Source organism: Pistacia vera, unplaced genomic scaffold (genome assembly GCF_008641045.1).
Source record: "Pistacia vera cultivar Batoury unplaced genomic scaffold, PisVer_v2 Contig473, whole genome shotgun sequence".
NCBI classification, from domain to species: domain Eukaryota; kingdom Viridiplantae; phylum Streptophyta; class Magnoliopsida; order Sapindales; family Anacardiaceae; genus Pistacia; species Pistacia vera.
The window spans coordinates 500376-515703 of NW_022196305.1; the positions used below are offsets into that span (position 1 = coordinate 500376).

At 40.6% G+C, this 15328-nt stretch overlaps 1 pseudogene; it reads left to right on the forward strand.

The window, feature by feature from the left end:
* The first annotated feature begins 3375 nt into the window (after positions 1 to 3375).
* On the forward strand, positions 3376 to 7662 carry LOC116146137 (annotated as a pseudogene).
* Positions 7663 to 15328: the final 7666 nt, after the last annotated feature.

Consider the following 15328-nt stretch of genomic DNA (forward strand, 5'->3'; position numbering starts at 1 on the left):
GGCAAGACCCCATTTCGGAGATACTGAATGATAGGGGTCATCCAGAAAACTGATTCTGCTGTATTCACAGCCTGTTCGGTTGAGTTGATACTGGAAGCCTCTATGAACTGAACAAGAATACTTTCTGGTGCGTCTGAGTCTAGCGATGAGGCTATCTTTGCTAAGGCATCTGCCATAGAAATGCTATCTCTAGGAATCTGTGTGATCGTGAAGTGCTTGAAAGGCTCGATTGCGGCCTTAGCTTTTTTCAAATAGCTGATCATATTTTCTTCCTTGGCCTGGTATTCCCCCAAAATGTGGTTGATAACCATCATGGAGTCGTTGTGGATGCTGATCGCTATTGATCCCATTTCTCTGGCCAACCGCAACCCAGCGAGCAGAGCTTCATACTCAGCCTCATTATTGGTTGCTTTAAACCAAAACCAGAGAATACCATGAATACGAGTCCCCTCGGGACTTAAGAGGAGAAGACTTACCCCGACCCTCTTCCTGTTCGATGATTCGTCGATGTATAGGCTGCAGGTTGACAGATTTCGGAAAGTATTCTGGTTGACTTCGCTGACCTATTGCTCGGATCCACTGGTCGGATGATATGAGAATTCTGAAATGAAATCAGCAACAACCTACCTTGTGATGGTTGCTTTCGGTCTATATTGTAGATCGAACTGACTTAGTTCCATGGCCCATTTGAGTAATTTACCCGATGCCTCCGGTTTCTGAAGGACTTGCCTGAGCAGGTAACTTGTCATTACATAGATTGAATGGGCGTGGAAGTAAGGTCGTAACTTTCTGGAAGTGGTCAGCAGGGCATAAGCTAACCACTCCATTTCTGGATACAGCATCTTGGAATCCAACAAGCGCTTGCTCGCGTAATAACTGGCCATTAAACCTTGCTCTCCTCCCGAACTAATGCTGCACTGACCGCGTACTGAGAAACGGACAAATACAGGAGCAGAATCTCTTGCGGGAGAGGCTTGGACAGAAGAGGTGGCCTTCTGAGGTGCTCTTTGATGCTCTAAAATGCCTGTTCGCACTCGGGAGTCCACTCAAACTTCTTATTGGCCTTGAGAATGTTGATGAACAGCAAGCAGCGATCTGTTGCCCTTGATATGAAGCGACTAAACGTCGCTATTCGCCCATTGAGACTTTGAACCTGTTTTTTGCTGGTCGGGCTCTTCATGTTGAGGAAAGCTTGGATTTTCTCGGGGTTGATCTCTATTCCCCGCTAGTTAACCATGTACCCTAGGAATTTTCCTGAGGATACTCCAAATGAGCATTTAAAAGGATTGAGCTTCATTCTATACTCCCGAAGGATGTCGAACATCTCAGTGAGATGTGCTATGTGATCTGAAGCCACATGCGACTTGACTAGCATGTCATCAACATAGACTTCCATCGACTTCCCGATCTGCTCAGAAAATATTCAGTTAACCAACCGTTGGTAAGTTACAGCAACATTCTTTAGGCCGAAGGGCATAACTCTATAGCAATACAGCCCCCGATCTGTTACAAATGAGGTATGCTCTTCGTCCGGTGCATACATCAGAATTTGATTATATCCTGAGTATGCATCCATAAAACTCAGCAACTCGTGCCAAGAGGTGGCATCAACGAGCTAGTCGATCTTGGGTAGGGGAAAGCAATCTTTTGGGCAAGCTTTGTTGAGGTCGATGAAGTCAACACAGGTCCGCCACTTGCCATTGGGCTTCTTTACTAGAACTGGGTTGGCAACCCAGCTCGGGTAGAGCGTTTCTCGGATGGACCCATTCTGAAAGAGGTTATCTACCTCAATTTTCAAGGCAGCATACAGTTCTGGATCCATCGCCCTTCTTTTTTGGCGGACAGGTTTAGCTTCACTATCGATGTTTAAGGCATGGCAAATGATGTCCGGGCTAATCCCGACCATATCGGCATGCGTTCATACAAACACATCAATACTTTCTCTAAGGAAGGTTAAGGGGGAACTTCTGCCAATTCCATGACTTGACTGACTTCAGACTGGAATGAACCATCCAATAAATCTTTCGGCCTAAGTAAGGTCTAACTTGCTTTCTCCCGGGATTCTCTTATATAACCAACCAAGCCAAGGGCCTTGATTAGATCGTTAGCGAGCTGGGGGTTGAGATTCTTCCAATCCTCAACATGGTCGATTGAAACTTCTGTTAGATCCTCAACTGGCCCACTGGCAAGGCATTCCTGGATACGAGGATCCATATTACCCTTGGCTGGGCCAGGTTGTGGTTCAATCCGACTGATCGCCATTACCTGTTTGGGAATGCCACGGGAGATGCCTTTCCCCTTGCACTCCATTTGCACTGCCTTCACATAGTAGTAGCGAGATGCGCGCTGAGATCCGCTCACTTCCCCTATACCCGTCAGTGTGGGGAACTTCATCTTGAGATGGTAAATCGAAGTGACTGCTTTGAAATTCCTCAGTAGAGGTCGCCCTAGAATGTCATTGAATACGGATGGGCAATCTACTACTAAGAATTTAGTTATTTTGGTCACCTCATCAGAGTCACCCAGCATGACTAGAAGAGAGATCGTTCCTTTGGGGATCAGGTGATCCCCTGTAAAACCATATAGGGGGATCGAGGCAGGCTTTAGGTCGGCCTCGTCCAACTTCATTCTTTCGAAAGCTGTTTGGAACAGGATGTTCACAACGCTTTCGTTGTCCATCAACATTCTATGGACGTCAAAGCGCCCTATTTAGGGCATGATAACGAGAGCATCATCATAGGGATAGTGCAATCGGATTGCTTTGGAGAAGGTGATTTCCTCCTCCCTGTAAACCTTTGGTGGTTGCTGTGTCATGTTCATCACACTGATAGGGTCGTGATGGGCTACGCGAGCATATCTTTCTTGGGCACCTCGCGAGTTTCCTCTGAGGTGCGGTCCTCTAAAGATTATCCCCACACTAAAGACACCCTTGCAATCACGACGCTTCTTACTCGGTTCCTCTTGATTTTTCTCCCTTGCGGGAGCAGAGTCATCAACATACTCTTTGAAATGCCCCTGCTTGATAAGATTTTCAATTGCCTGCTTGAGGGCTTGGCACTCATCGGTGTGATGCCCATTGTCCCTATGGTAACGACAGTATTTTTTACTGTTTCAGGATGAGGAGAGACCTTTCATGGGCTCGGGCTCGGGCTCTCCGAGTAGACCGGCCTCTTCTAATTTATCAAGAATGGCCGAAACAGATGCATTCAAAGCAGTATACTGAGTCCTGTCGCGATCGCGACAAGGAACTGGAGCATAAGACTTCTTGGGCTCGAACCGAGGTTTCTTTCCTTTTCGTTGATCGTTATTAGCCCATCTACGATCAACTCTCCTATTTTTCCCCTGACCTGGTGCATTGCCAGAAGTGTCAGGGTCATGGCGGTGGAGCGCCGCCACGGAGCTCTCAATACAGAGGTATTTCTCCGTAAGGTTGTAAAAACGAGTCAGAGGAACATCATCCTCTGATTGTAGCTCCTTCCATATATTTGTCTGTGGATGAACTCCTGCTATGATGAGAGTCCGAACGGACTCTTCATAAGTGTGAGCTACTTTATGGAGCTCTTTGTGGAACCTGTCGATGTAAGATTTGAGGGATTCACTCCTCTCTTGCCCTATGTTGCTGAGGTAGCTCAAAGGCATTGAGAACTTCCTGTTCGCCTAGAAGTGTCTTAAGAATGTTGAGCTCATCTGGTTCCACGAGTTGATTGATCCCGCTAGGAGCAACCTAAACCACCGCTTGGCATGAGATGTAAGAGTTACTGCCAAGCATCGGTATTTTGCCAAACCAGAAACTTGATGAGGTTCCATCAGGTCGTTGAATTCGTATAAGTGATCCTGTGGATCAAAATTTCCATCGAACGCCTGCATATCGGGCATTCTGAATCTGGACGGGAGAGGGACGGCTAACACAATCGGAGAAAAGGGAGACGCTTCTGCGACCTGCCCTTGTTCATTTTGCTGAGCTTTTAACTAATCCAGAACTCGCTGTAACTCCTCAATCTAAGGCAGTGGAGCCATCTGGGGATTGCTTTCCCCCATGCGGGTTCGACCCTTGCTATTACGGTTGAGGAAAGTCTGGAGGTCAGATTCCTCCTCGCCTCGGCTAGCAGTTTCGATCGCTCTCGACACACGCTTGCTAGAGCCGTGTGATGGCGATGAATGATGTGCGGAACTTTCACGACCTCCACGGTGGTACGAACCATCCCGCGGAGTATGGGAACCTTCCGCACGATGACGATCGGGATCATCATTTTGTCGGTGATAAGAATTGCCCCACCCAGCACTTTTGTGGGAGTGCTCGTGCGACATGGCATGGGACAGCTCGGGATATGATCTGTCACCGAGCCCTAACGCCATGGGTGTTCTACCCGGGACATGGTCGGTGTTTGCCAGCCCTTTAGAGCCCTTAGGCCCGCTGTTCACCACTTACTTACCCTTCCTTTGACGCGTTACAGTGTGCGCGGCATAGGCTTTCGCCCTTTTTCACGCCTTCATGTGACCTACAGGCGTTTTAGGCAGTGGCACCGCCTCATTTGATTTGGGTGGTGCAGCCCAATCCAAACGGTCCAACCTTTGGTTGACCGTTTGGAGAGTATTGTTGAACCTCTCTAAGTAGCTCATTACGGCTGAGTCAATCTATGAGCTTGAAGGAATATCCCCCATGAGGTTTTACAGAATTGGGGGGACTTTGGGAGAAGTGCCCTCTTGCACCTGGGGGACTCCCTCATCACCATGATTGGTTCACTCAGATTCGAGTCCACGAGCCATTTGCTGTTGTAGGACCAGTTAGTTAGAGATTCTCTTGTTGAAGGACGAATGCTAAATTAGGCCCCCCTTCTAGCGTCAAACTGTTGATGCGTGATTTTGACACCAACTAAACACACATGTGAAATGCTTAGCTGACTCAGAGAACACACGCGATTGGGGGTATGATAATGGATAAAAGATGGAGAACGGTGTTTAAAGTGGTTCAGATGCTTCAAGAAGCGACTCCTACGTCCACTGATATTGAATTAATATACTGAGGTCAGGTCGCATTCAGCGAGCTGACTTACAAGTGATTACAAAGAGAAAATAAGTAAGCTATTACAGAGAAAGATTAGCTAATCTCACAAACAGGAGAGGAGCTCTCTATTTATAGTAGGATGAAATCACGTAATGATTACTAAATCCGTGAATGGGTCAGATTGCTGTACAAATCCTTCCTTGCGCCTCGTTATTTCACATGCTCGAGTAATTCACTCGAGTTTTGCAGGGATTGGACACATGGATCACCTCCAGCCTTTCGTTAGCCTGACTACTGCACTAGCAGGAGCACACTTCTTGCGTCAGCGCGCAACGTGGCTGCACCTGAACGGCACCTGGACTTACCTAAGCTCTAACCACTTACGCTGATAGGGTCCTGCGTCAGCCCTACTTTTCCAGGCATAACAGGTATTATAGTCTTTTCACGATTAGACCACCGCCAAGATAACATATTTCATTATTGAATTTTAACCATGGGTGAGAAAATATTTTTTGTAAAAGATCGTGGTGAGAAAATGTATATTCACCAAACTCCGGATAGGAAAATGATTCAGCCTTTAAAATTGTCTAATTCTGGACTTGTCCCGGTCCCTAAACATTACCTAATAGCATTATTTTTAATTTTAATTTAATATTATTATTCTCTCAGCGAAAATATCATAGAAAATATTAGTTGAAAGCCACCTGATTGTCTGAAGATGAGAAATGATATTTAAGCGAGTAGCAGATAAGGTTTCGGAAAACAAAATCTCAAGAACAAATTGCGAGTAGCAGTTAAGGTTTCGGAAAACAAAATCTGAAGCACAAATTAAAGGAAAGATGGAGTATAGCTTCAGTTGGGTTGTTTGGTCTAGTACTATTTTCTTCTTGGTAGCTTTGATTCTTCTACCGAGAGGAAAAGAGTCTAAACATGCTAAACGGAAACCACCAGGGCCTCCAGGTTTGCCCATCGTCGGGAACATATTTGATCTTGGTACAATTCCACACCAAACCCTTTACAACCTCATACCAAAATATGGACCTATACTTTGGTTAAAACTAGGATCCGTCAACACTTTGGCAATACAATCTGCAAAGGCTGCCACAGAGTTCTTCAAAAATCACGACCATATCTTTTGTGACCGCAAGTGTCCGATTGCAATAACAGCTCATAACTACAATCAGGGATCACTTGCAATTGGCCAATATGGCGTTTACTGGCGCATACTTCGACGTATTTGTTCGATGGAGCTCTTGGTCAACAAGAGAATCAATGAGACTACTCACGTTCGGCGCAAGTGCATCGACAATATGATACAGTTTATTGAGGATGATGTTGCGGCTGCATAAGCAAGGGGAGAATTAGGGGAGGTGAATTTGGTTCATTACCTCTTCGTTATGTCTTTCAACATAGTAGGCAACCTTACGTTGTCACGGGATCTCCTAAACTCACACTCCAAAGAAGGGGAGGAGTTCTTCGCTGCCATGAGCAAGGTAATGGAGTGGGCTGGAGCGCCAAATCTTGCAGACTTCTTTCCATTCCTGCAAAGGTTGGATCCTCAGGGAATCAAAAAGGGCATGGACCTCGACATGGGACGAGCCATGAAGATAATTGCCGGGTTGGTGAAAGAGAGGACAATTGAGAAAAATAAGATGACGAAAGAAAAGAGGATGAAGGACTTCCTGGACGCAGTGTTAGAGTATGAACGTGATGGTGGAAAAGAAGGGCCTGACAGGATCTCAAATCAGAATGTCATCATAATCATACTGGTAAATAAACATTTAACTAATTGTATTTAAATTCAATCTTACTTACATTAAATATTTTGCAGGAAATGTTTTTTGCGGGATCGGAGACTACAAGCAGCTCGCTCGAATGGGCTATGACAGAGCTACTGCGCAATCCTGAGTCTATGAGAAAGATTAAGGAGGAGCTTGATCAAGTGGTTGGACGAAACAGGAAGGTTGAAGAGACAGATATGAGTGAACTTCCATATTTGAAGGCTGTGGTGAAGGAGACACTAAGATTGCACCCCCCCATTCCATTGCTCCTTCCGAGAAATTCAATGCAACAAACTGAATTCAATGGATATCATATACCAAAAGATACCCAAATTTTCGTGAATGCGTGGGCCATAGGAAGAGATCCCGAATGTTGGGCAGATCCCTTGTGTTTTAAGCCCGAGAGGTTTCTTGGATCAAACATAGACTACAAGGGACAGAATTTTGAGTTGATTCCATTTGGATCTGGGAGAAGAATTTGCGTTGGGATGTCATTAGCTGATCGAGTACTTCACCTGACTATAGCCTCTCTAGTTCAATCCTTTGAATGGGAGCTGGGCAGCAATATTAGTCCAGAGACCATAGACATGAGTGAGAGGATGGGATTAGCTGTCCGGAAGCTTACACCCTTGAAGGTAATACCAAAGAAGCGTGTCATTTGAAAAAGATTGCTATCAGAAACAAAATTCAGAAAATTCGACTTGTGATAAGGAATGAAGATATGTGTGACTTCTGCTATATTGTGTCAACGTTTGTAATTTGCTTGAATGTTTCTTTGATTAATTCATTTTCATTTGGCCTCTTCAGCTTCTGTTTTAACTATTAAACCATGTATTCTTTGTGTTGTTTTGTAATTTGAGCCTTTAATTTACCTCCAGGTATTGAAACCATTACTTGGCTCTGAACTCATATGATTCACAGGATTTTTGCTTTTGCCTTTAAATATTCAAACTCAATAATCAGAATTCTTAAAAACAACCAAACTCCCATTTTCTATGTAAATGAATGGAAAATGAGATACGTCCATTAAGCATTGTTATTTTATACCCACTGTTCTTATATTGGAAGTACTGAAGATCAAAGCTGCGGCCACTTTCCCACAAACTCATCTCTCTCATTTCTCCTTTTACTTAATGATTACGTGTACATGTTTATAACAATAACCTTTATCCTCATTTTACTTTTAAGCCATATATAAAAGTATTTCTTTATCAAATATTATTACATGCAAAATTGCTTACAAGAAATGGTAGGGCATATAATTATTAAATTAAGTATGATTCTTTACTAAATATTGGTAAGAACGATAATTTTATATTTTGTCTCACAATATACTAAGGAAAGTTTTTTTATTTTGTCGTTCTATCTACATGTGAAACTATATGTTTGGACAAAAATAACGATAGACTAAAGAAGTACAGTAGATAAAAGTATTTGGTAATATAATGTGAAATATGGACATGTGACATTAATTGGACAGTGTCGGCAGTTGTGCACCTGCACGGATGAATCTTTAATTAGTTGGCACCCTAATATATATTTATTTGTATTCATATTTTCAATCTACCAAGTTTATTTGAGTGTGTACCAATTTTTCCGCTGGAGATAAAAGCAATAATCTTAATCTACTAAGTTTATTGGAGCATGTACCAATTTTTCCGCTGGAGATAAGAGCAATNTCAATGCAACAAACTGAATTCAATGGATATCATATACCAAAAGATACCCAAATTTTCGTGAATGCGTGGGCCATAGGAAGAGATCCCGAATGTTGGGCTGATCCCTTGTGTTTTAAGCCCGAGAGGTTTCTTGGATCAAACATAGACTACAAGGGACAGAATTTTGAGTTTATTCCATTTGGATCTGGGAGAAGAATTTGCGTTGGGATGTCATTAGCTGATCGAGTACTTCACCTGACTATAGCCTCTCTAGTTCAATCCTTTGAATGGGAGCTGGGCAGCAATATTAGTCCAGAGACCATAGACATGAGTGAGAGGATGGGTTTAGCTGTCCGGAAGCTTACACCCTTGAAGGTAATACCAAAGAAGCGTGTCATTTGAAAAAGATTACTATCAGAAACAAAATTCAGAAAATTCGACTTGTGATAAAGAACGAAGATATGTGTGACTTCTGCTATATTATGTCAACGTTTGTAATTTGCTTGAATGTTTCTTTGATTAATTCATGTTCATTTGGCCTCTTCAGATTCTGTTTTAACTATTAAACCATGTATTCTTTGTGTTGTTTTATAATTTTAGCCTTTAATTTACCTACAGGTATTGAAACCATTACTTGGCTCTGAACTCATATGATTCATAGGATTTTTGCTTTCACCTTTAAATATTCAAACTCAATAATCAGAATTCTTAAAAACAACCAAACTCCCATTTTCTATGTAAATGAATGGAAAATGAGATACGTCCATTAAGCATTGTTATTTTATACCCACTGTTCTTATATTCGAAGTACTCAAGATCAAAGCTGCGGCCACTTTGCCACAAACTCATCTCTCTCATTTCTCCTTTTACTTAATGATTACGTGTACATGTTTATAACAATAACCTTTATCCTCATTTTACTTTTAAGCCATATATAAAAGTATTTCTTTATCAAATATTATTACATGCAAAATTGCTTACAAGAAATGGTAGGGCATATAATTATTAAATTAAGTATGATTCTTTACTAAATATTGGTAAGAACGATAATTTTATATTCTGTCTCACACTATACTAAGGAAAGTTTTTTTTTATTTTGTCGTTCTATCTACATGTGAAACTATATGTTTGGACGAAAATAAACGATAGACTAAAGAAGTACAGTAGATAAAAGTATTTGGTAATATAATGTGAAATATGGACATGTGACATTAATTGGAGAGTGTCGGCAGTTGTGCACCTGCACACATGAATCTTTAATTAGTTGGCACCCTAATATATATCTATTTATATTCATATTTTCAATCTACCAAGTTTATTGGAGTATGTACCAATTTTTCCGCTGGAGATAAAAGCAAGAATCTTAATCTACCAAGTTTATTGGAGTATGTACCAATTTTTCCGCCAGAGATAAAAGCAAGAATCCTACTCCAAAGACTATGTGGAAACAAATTTTATGCACTGTCATGATTTGAAATACAATATTTATCAGAATATAATATTCGGTTGCATAGTGGTTAAGTTACTATGATTATTAAGATTTGTGAGGTGTATTAGTTCCAACTAATTCCAATTTTTTTGTCGTTTACAGTTTGTATATAAAGCAATTTGGTATTCTAATAAGATATGTAATAATATTTATTAGCTCAATTGATGTACCAAAAGATGTGATTGGATTAAATAATCCAATTAAAGTCAAATTAACGATTACTTTTTTGGATTGTGTTTCCCCTATCACGTGGAGACAGATCCACCTGCATGACAATGTATCAATGAGAAGAAGTGTACTTATCTGTTCGGCAGCCAAATTAATAAAAGTCATATAAGTTTCATGTTTAATTGTTACTTGCTCATTGTAAATTTGTAATATCAATATCTAATTGACAAAGAAAGCTCATTATTATTATTATTATTATTATTTTTTTTTTTTTTGTGACCAAGTTATATATATATCCCAGTCAGTAAATATAAATAAAAAAAATTATTGTATTTATTATTAGTAAGTTAACTTTAAAGCTAATACAAATTAAGGCTTTTTTTAAGTATTCCAAAAGCTCTAATTTTAGACAAAATAAACAGCATTCAAGTGAAAAGTAAAGGAAATAGAAGTAAGATGAAAAAAAAAAAAAGGGAAAAATAGAGAATTGGAGGAAAAGGAGAAAAGTGAATTGGGCAAAGAAGGGAAAATCTATTACCCGCGCATAAATTTTACAATTATACTATTGTACTATTTGTGTTCTTTATTGATTTCACCATTCATGGCTAGGGCTGCATGCGAACCAAGCCGCTCGTGGGTCGCTTGTGGCTCAGTTCGAACAAGTTGGGTTCGACTCAACTTTTGTCGAACCGAACTCGAGCTCGAGCGGCTCGAGTACTCTCTCTAGTCGAGCTACAAACCATCCACTATTCGGCTTGATAGGCTCGTGAATGGCTTGAAAGGGTATAAGTGTTAGTTTTTTAAGTATCAAGGGGTTATATGTGATTTATTATATCCTATATAAACTATCCTGATTCCTAAACTCTACCTTCTTTCTCCAGCAGCCAGCCGACATTTTCTCCTCCTTTTTCCTTCTCCTTCTCTTTTCTTCATCTTTTTCCTCCTCCTTTTTCCTTCTTCTTCCCCTTTCTTCTTACTTCTCCTTCGCTCTTCCATCTCTTTCCTTCTTTCTCTTTTCTTTTCGTTTCTCTCCTCTTCTCTTTTTTTCTCTCTCTCACAGCCAGTGGAATTTTGAGTGATATATTTGTGACTGTTTGGCATTGGATTTGATGATGCTTGGTGACGATTAGCCTTTTTTTTGGGGTTATCTTTAGTGGGTTGGCTTTGGATTGAAGTTGTTTTGAAGGATTGTTGGTGGATTGCTTTGGATTGAAGACTCATAAACGAGCTGTTCGCAAGCCAATTTCAAGCTTAAACTATTTAACGAACTTGAGCTTCAAGCCTGGTTTTCAGAGCTCGTTGATCCTAGGCTTGAGCTCGAGTTCGTTAAATTTTCACGAGCCTAAGCTTCGAACACTATAGTATTCGGCTCTCGTATACAACCCAATTCATGGCTAACCTAATGCTATAAACTTTAAGAAGTGTGACTTTTCACCACCTAATTTTTTATAACAAGGTAATTTTAGTGGTAGAATATGATTTTATGCAATTAAATTATTGAAACCTCCCTAATAATAGCCTTATGATTCTCCTTTTTTTTTTTTTTTTTCCCCCTTATATACTATCATTTTTTTTTTTATTTTTTTATCTACCATTTTTTCGGACATTAAAAAATATATTTGTTACTAATATGAAATTGGTAGCCAAAGGTGATTAATTGTTTGGAGGCCAATTTTTCCTTTTTATGGACCTATTCAACAACCATAATTCGTAATGAACAACTAAATATTTAGTCGTGAAAAGTTACTTTTGACAACGATTATTATCATTTTTTTTTGCGCTAATTTTTTTTCTCCATATGGGTTTATTTAACAACCATAACTTAAAATAAACAACTAAATATTTTGTTACATAAAGTAATTATCGGCAACAATTGTCATGGTAGGAAAATGTTTTACAATAATTTGATATTAAAAAAAAAAAAAAAAAAAAATTGGAGGCAAATTTTCCCTCCTTGTAGACCTTTCAATAACAATAACTTGTCATAAACAACTAAATTTTTTATAGTTAAAAGTTATTTTTAGGCAATGATTATTATGATAATAAATTATTATCTATTTTTTATGCTAAATTTTCTCTCTATATTGACATATTTAATAACTATAAATTAAAATTGACAAATAAATATTTAGTCATATAAATTTATTTTTGAGAACAATTATCATGGTAACACAAATATTTTTAACTGTTTTGGTTAAAAAAATAATAATTTCTTTGGAGTCAAAATTTTCCTCCTTGTGGACCTATTATACAACCATAATTTGTAATGAACGATTAAATATTTGGTGGTAAAAACCTATTTTTATTTACGATTATCATGGTAACAAATTATTATTAATTTTTTGTATATATGGATATATTTAAAAACCGTAATTTAGAATTTTTTTTATGACTAAATATTTTGTTGTTAAAAACTATTTGATTTGTTATGACGTAGAGAAATATTTTCTCATTTTTTATTTTACAATTTACCTGCAGGGTGGCTCCTAAAGTAATATAAACGTAATAAACTAAAGATGGACTTATATGGTATTATAAAATTTTACATGAATATGTTATCCGCATATTTAAATGTTCATAAAATAAATAAATTCTAATTCTTAATTAAATGACCAATTTCATATTAATTTAAAGTTACTAAGTAATAAGGATATTTATTGATTCTTTACTATTCTATTGTTCAGGTTTTTTATGTTTTACTTTTTTTTTTTTTTTTTAACAATCTCTGCTACATTGAATCTACGACAAATGCAATTCTCCACACTTCACTATGCAAATGCATGTTCATTTCTGTTATGCCTGAAAATGTAGAGCTGACGCAAGACTCAGTCAGCATAAAAAGTCAGAGTTTAGGTAGGTCCACGGCCATTCAGAGGCAGCCATGCCATACAATGATAGGGGCGGCATGCCGTGTCAAGGCAGTGGGTGCACGTCAGACCAGCCAGGAGTTATAGCGATTCCATGTGTCCAATCCCTCACCAAATCGCGTAAATCACTCTAGAATGTGGGCAATGAGACATAAAGAAAGATTTGCACGAATAATCCCACCAACTCACAGATTTAGTAATGATAACCTTAATCCATCACATTATAAATTGAGAGCTCCCCTCTCATTGAAGGGATTAGCTAATCTCTCTAAAGAAAAAAATAGCGTTCTCTCTCTTGTATAATCATTTGTAAGTCAATCCGCTGAACGCGACCTGACCGCCATCTTTAATACTAAATCAGTGGACGTAGGATTTGCTTCCTTAGCATCTGAACCACTTTAAATGTTGTTCTCTATTGTTTTTACCTATTTTCTCTCATCCACGTGTGTCTTCCGGGTGCTAATATAGAAAAAGAAAGATGTGAAATTCATTACTTTTCTGGCAGTTAACAAAACGACCAGTTTGGATCTGCTCGTGGATCCGGACAGAATCGTAGCCTTTGGTTTCTTGCCCGAAGCGAGTCGCGACGCAAAGTTGCTCGTGACAACCGCAAATCTATGGAGGTATGGCTTCTTCAACGTAGACGTGACCTTAGAGCCTCCATCGAGTAAGTTGCGTTAACTGGATCCTTTTTGATTACGCAATGAACTATCTTTTTACTAACGACGTTCATATGCAGCAACCATGCCTCTGAAGATGCTAGGGTCGCCATGACAAAAGCAGTTTTCTTTCCCTCGGGCGAGGACCGCTAGGACGACCGAAGCTGCTCCCAGTGGTCCCCTAGCTGAAGGGGCAACATTAGGGTCTGCGCGTCCTGCTAAGGCTCTCAAACCTTCGACGGGTGCCCCGATTCGACCTTCGGGCGCTTCCCAGCCTTCGGCTGCTCACCCAAAGCAGAAGACAACGACTCAGCGACCCAGGAAGAGACGACAAATTCGAGTCAAAGAGTCAGAGTCCGAATCGGAGGATCTGGCCGTTCAGCCCGGGGGGTCGTAGCCAAGCATTCCCACTGCTTCGAGAGCATCTCGAGCAGGGCAAGGCAAGGTCGCAAGAACTGGAAAGAGGTTGAGTAAGGAACTGATGGGCGACACCCCTACCGGGGGTACCGGCGAGGATACTCTAGTGTTGGACTCGATGGGCCAACTGCCAGATCATTTGCAGTCGGCGGTTTTCACCTTGTTGGAGTGCGAACTCATGGAAGTATTTGAAGAGTTCGTGGGTTCCGACCACGTGGACCTGATGTCCACATCAATCCAACATATAGGCAAGGTAAAATGAACTGTCCTCAGCGAGGACTGCCCTTTTGTTCTTGGTAGGAAACTGGCATTCTTCTTGTTCGCAGGCTCTGCTCTCCATGCAACTATCCCTGCAAAAGGTTCGGCTGGGATCTGCTGTGAGAGAGGTCGCGCTGAAGGAAGAGAATGCAAAGCTCAAACAGGACTTGGAAACCGTCGAAGCAGAAAAGAGGCTATCCACTGAATCGGTGGTCCGGTACTTGAACGAAAGGGATGCGGCTCTTCACACGGTGGATTTTCAAAAGGCTAAGCTTGAGAAGCATGGGGAGGAGATAAAGGAACTCTAGAGAACTATAGCCAAGCTCTGTAGAGAAGTCGGCGAGAAAGATCAGGAGCTCAAAATGACCTCTCAGTGGGCCTTACGAGCAGAGCAGGAAAGGGAGGTCTCAGAGAAGCAAAGGCATGCTCTTGAGGCCGAACTCTAAGCGAGTCAGGGAAAAGTTACTTCGCTGACTGAAGAGATGCAGAACCAAGCAGAGGAGATCAAGGCAAAGGCTGCTGAATGGGCGATCAAGTCCATTTATGCCTTGCGGCCGAAGAATCTGCAGATTGATATGTCCGACCTCCCGGAGGATTGGCGGGAAACTCTCCTTTCCATGGCGCGGCGTGCGGATGAGGAATCAGCGGATGCCGCCCGAGGATTCGATCAGGGAGATGCTTTTGGACATGCCCCCGAGCAACCTACAGCCGACCAGACAGATGGCAACCAACCCTGAGATGACGAGGTCGGTCCTCCAGGAGTCGAGAATCAGGACCGATAATTGTAATGTTTTTTGGGATATTGTCTTGTTCGCTGTACTTATTAATGAAATGCGTCTTTCTTAATCTCGAGCACTTACAATTTCTATACCCTATGAGATCGCATTCTAACTGTTTATAAAATTAGAACAAGTGTATGCGAACATAATTATAACACGTCTATACGAACATAATTACATACGAAGATTATTACAAAAGAATAGGATAATACACTTGTTATTTACATTCACAAAGATTGCGAAAAAT